Here is a 5,037-nt window from a genome sequence, read left to right as displayed (position 1 = left end):
CGCCAATGACTTGCTAAAGCACAGGCCCTCTGAGCCTTCAGCAAAGGCTCAGACTGGTTTGGCCGAGGCTCTGGTTCCTCAGCCTGCCCCCACCCCTGTGAAACACACTGGGACGGGACCTGGCGCACAGACCCCAAAAGGGCCCACACTGCAGGGTGCGAGGTGAGGGGGGACCAGGCACCTCCCTGCCCACCTCTGCACCCGCAGGGCTTGGCCCAAAGCCACGTGTGAGGTGGGCTGTGAAACAGGGAAGGAAGGTGCCTGGTTAACAGCCCGGGGTGTTTGTGGCCCATCTCTACGCATTTTCTGCATGAAACATTCAAGTCTGAAAGACTTTGCGAGTAGGATGAATAATATTTTCTAGACAGAAAGCCAGCGTTATGAAAAAGGCATGAGCAGCTACAATTGTCTGCAGGCCACGTCTCACCTCCTTTGCACTCTTCAAGCAGAGCGGCTCCCCAGCTCCACCATGGTGGGGTGGGCTCCCCCTCTGCCTGGGACAGTACCGTCCTCCCATGGCTCCCGCCAAGCATGCCGGGGTGATGCTAATTTCCACCTCAGGAAGATAGCCACAATGAGCCAAAGAGCAGCAAATGGAAAGCCGAGGGAGAGGGCTGGAGGGGAAGGTGGGAAGAAGTTGGCTTGCCCATTGCTCTCGGAGCCGGGGAGAGCTGGGGAAGGAGAGAGGGAGAGGATGTTCCTCATGTAAAGCAATTTGTTTGCTAACTTTGCAACCCTCTTCAAGTACAGACAGGACCAAAACTCCTGGTACAGGGAACACACCAGAACCAAGGCCCAGAAACATTTTTCAAGCCTCCTCCCTCCTGCCTGGACAAAGAAAAGAAGATTATCAAGACGCTTTATTCCTTTGCAGGGCACTATCCACAACAGCTATTCTTTGCTTCCCTGCGAGGTCTGCTCTTTCCTTCCAATTCACCTGGAAAGCAACTGTTTTCCCTTCCCCTTCTCTCCTGTCCTGGTCTGGGAATGAAGCAGAGCCCACATGCAGCTCCTCTGACAGCCAGCCTCTGGATCCTCCCTGCACTGCACTTAGGAACCAAACAGGGTGCTTGCAGGAAGTGAATGTGATGGCTCCCACGCCTGCTCCCAATGGCCTTTCCTAAGGCTGGCTCATTAAATCCCCTCCTTCCACGCTGCTGCTGCTGGATGAAAGCTTGGTGACAGAAGTCTGCCGCGGCATGCTGGGATCCAACAGGCCAGAGGCAGCGGGGAGGCTGGGATGCAGGAGCAGCTCAAGAAGTTGGCACAGGGCTCTCCACTCCTTGGTGCCAGCACAGAGCTGCAAGCTGGGCTTATGCCTGCTTGCAAGGGGAAGCCAAAGGCTCCCATGACATGAAGCCCCTGTGAGTTTAGCTGGGAGGGATGTCACGCCCGTCCTTTGCTGCATACAGGTCTGAGGGTGGTCCCTAGAGCCACAACCACCACCACTGCTTTTGAACAATGCTGTTACTCAGCAGCAGTTAGTCACAACTGGAGAGATCTTCTATGTAGTGAGCGGTCACCAAACGCCCTTGCCAGCACCAGGAGCCAGCCACAAGCTAAAAGGGGAACATGGGCTTAGTGGACACGTTCTCTTCTAGCTCCTTCAGCATCAGCCAAAGCAAGGGGCTAAAATTTCTCCCTCTCCAAACAAACTCATTCTTCCCTTGCTGCAGGCTGGCTTCAAACTCTGAATACAGTGTGTTCTGCTACGCCTCCTCATCCAAGCTTGGCACGTATGATAAGCACACTTATTTTACCCATCCAAGGTACCTTTGAATGGCTGGGAATTTTCTGTCATCATTTTGGAGCCCACGTTCCCCCTACATAGGGAAGAAAGCCCCCTCTGCCTGCACAGGAAGCCTACCTTGTTTCTCTTAATCTAAAATAAGTTCCACATTAAACCACACCTGCTCTGTATTTGTGTTCAGGGAGAAATTTAGGAGCAGAAGCATCCTACTACAACATGAGAAATTTAGGAGCAGAAGCAGAAAGAGAGCCAGTGGTTTCACTGCTACTCCCCGCATCCCTTCATGGGTCAGAGCATCTATCTGAAGTACCACGCACTTGATCAGAGAGGGATCTAGCTGCTGCTTCAGGCTAGAGGAGTTTCTGAACATCCAAGTCCATTGAGAGTTGCAGGGATTTCCAGCCTCTTCCAGTCAACATTTAGATACCCAAAACCTTTCCAGCATCAAAGGACTGACTTCTGTCCCCCTGAGCAGCCGCTGCATACACACAGCTACCCGCAAAGGAGAACAGCCGTAAGCCATGTCCCCACAACCCAGCTGGGCCATGCCACTGCAAGCTCGGCTGTGTTTTCTCACAGTGTCTTGCTCAGCAGCGGGTGGGGAGAGAAAAAGAGGGCCTTGGCTGCAGACCCCTTTTCTCTGAGCACCTGGGACTGGACTCCAGTTGGGACTCGAGGTGGTTTTTACTTACTGAGAAACAGGACAGCTTATTTTGCTTGTTGAGATGCACTTGCCATAGCACACATTTTCATTTGTTTTTTAAACACACCAACCCACTATCAGCAGTGCTCTAGTATTTAGTCACATCTGCTGCACTCCTACCTTTCAATCTTGTTCCTGGTGAAGCTTCCTCACCTTCTTCTTGCCTGCAGCAAGCACAAGTGTTGTGCCTCTGGCAGAATCAGGAAAGGAAAAGAGAAATTAAAGCAGTGGATATTCCCAAGTGAGTTACAATCCCTCCTCTCTGGCAATCTTTCCAGTAATCCTGCTCCTCCATCCTGCTACAAAAGCCACAGCGTTCCCACCTTCTGACCATGTGGTTTTAATTCTCTTACAGCCTCAAATGCTGCTGAGGTGAGTGCACCTAAGAGCACAGCCTACCCCTGACACCCAGGGTCCTTGAGTGCTTGTGAACCCTCCCAAAGACAGAACTCTACTGTAAGTGCTATCACCCTGTTTGCAGGTGTGCTTTCAGCAGTGACTCTAACACAAGCCTCCAGCCATACTTCCATCAGGACTGAGAGCGCCAGCACCTTTTTTGAACAGGGCATAATCCCATCGCAGCAAGTCAGTTTTCTCACGCCCACTGTAAACAGCTCATTTTCAAGCCCCCTTATTAAAATGGAGATGCTAAAAATATTTACTCCTATTTTGCAGAGCTTAAAACAAAAACCACCAAAAACCAGAACCTGTTTTCCTGATGCCGGAGGAGCAGGGTCTGGCATCTCCTGCAGGTAGCTGCTGACGTACAGAGGAAAACTGTAGGCCCTCTCCTGCCCCCAGAATTAACGATGAAGAAACCAATGGGAGCAGCAGCTCTAGGAGAGGACCTGTTCCTCTGCTCTTGGGTGGTTTCCACAGAGACATTTGAGGTAGGGGTGCAGTCAAGAAGAACTCAAGGGTAAGCGAGTTCACTTATTATTTTAAGCAATGCAAAGTTTGCACTTTTTATAATACAGCAAAATAAGAACACATGACCCTGCTGAGTTAGTTATTGCAACACCTCTGAGTTAGCAAAAAGGTGCCTTTGCTAATCCCACAAAATGGCCTTTATAATTTTTCTTCCTCTGAAGTGCCAGATCTGCCAACATTGAAAAATGAGATGTTGGTTCCAGCACTACGGCATGTCCTGCACTTAGTACTGCTGACAAAAAGGAGCAGAAAGGACTCAGACCTGGATCTGGATCCAAGTACTCAGTTGGATCTTTCTCTATTTCGGCTTTAGAGTTAAGCCTGCAGTAAGAAGTAAATGAGTTAGTTAATATAGAAGAAGGGATGTTATCTCAGTGGGCAAAAAGGCACTGCAGGTTCAACAAGCTGCATGTGGTTGCTGAGCTCATGGTCCCACCGGGCCCCACTCATGGTCCCACCTGGCCCCACTCATGGTGACTGTCATCCCAACAGGCTACCTCAGACCCAGCTCTCAGGTGACTGACTACAGCCAATTCCTCTGGCTCAGGCATTTCTCCCACTCATGACCACAACTCAGACTAGATGGGTAACTAATTGTGTGTGGACTAGGTGAAAAACTGCAGAATTATCCTTGTGCCAAAAGTATCAGGTGGAAGATGATGAAAAGAACAGCATCCTTCACAGTCACACCAGCACAACGAAGCACTGAGTCTCCAGGCAAGCTCCAGGACCTGCCTGAAGCTAAGCCTTGGACAAAACTTCCAGAGCATGGTCACCTTCTTGAGAGCAAACTTCTCCTTACTAGACACAACATGAGCCATCCTCTGTCCTTCCACTAACCACAGAAAGTGGCTGCTGGAAAAAGCATTCAAAACAGACAATTTCTGTGAAAAACTATCATCTTACCTCCAAAGAGGTACATCAATGTCACACTAGTGTCCTAAGCAGAAAGCCCGCCTACCATCTTGAGCAGAAAAAAAAAGCCATACTTTGTAGCTGAAAATTGCTACCAGCCTGTGTCCCTTGTGTGCTGTGCACAGCAATGCACAACACATACCAGCAACCGTTTCTCTTTTACTATTGACTTCTGACCCTGAAGGCAGTTTCCATTTCTTGTCCACTTTCTCTGCTTTAGAAGCAGCACATATTGGAGGCAGCGGGGCTGGCGCTGCCTTCCTTTCTCTGCCATTTACTTCTGTGCAAGAGCAAAGCCTTGGGGCAGTGAGCACCAGGGGAGCCGCCAAAGTTTTTTTGAATCACTCCCCAGTGTGGAACACCCTGGAGGCTTCGTGCATCTTGTGTAGAGGATGAAATTAACCCTTGAATTGACCTTAGCAGGAGCCACCATTCACACTGTGAAAAGCAGGCCAGACAACGCAAAAGAGAATCAGCAGGCTTCATGTTTGGCAGTGTCTGCAAATGAAACCATGTTTTAAAGTGTCTCTGAAGGGGACAACAGGAGAAGAAGTTCCCGGGTGATAGCCAGAAAGTGGAGGTGGTGGAAGAATGGCCACAGGCTTTTCAGACCCAATCTAGCTGTTCTGCAACTTCTGAAGAGAAATCTTAGAGGTGCAAACCATCCCGTATCTTCTCCTACCCTCGGACACGAGGGAACAATTTAGGGAACTCTCCTCAGTGGAGGGAGTCTCATCTC

This window comes from Pygoscelis adeliae, unplaced genomic scaffold, assembly GCF_000699105.1.
Source record: "Pygoscelis adeliae isolate BGI_AS28 unplaced genomic scaffold, ASM69910v1 Scaffold356, whole genome shotgun sequence".
Taxonomy (NCBI): Eukaryota; Metazoa; Chordata; class Aves; order Sphenisciformes; family Spheniscidae; genus Pygoscelis; species Pygoscelis adeliae.
The sequence above is the reverse complement of the archived record's forward strand: the minus strand, read 5'-3'. Positions refer to the sequence as shown.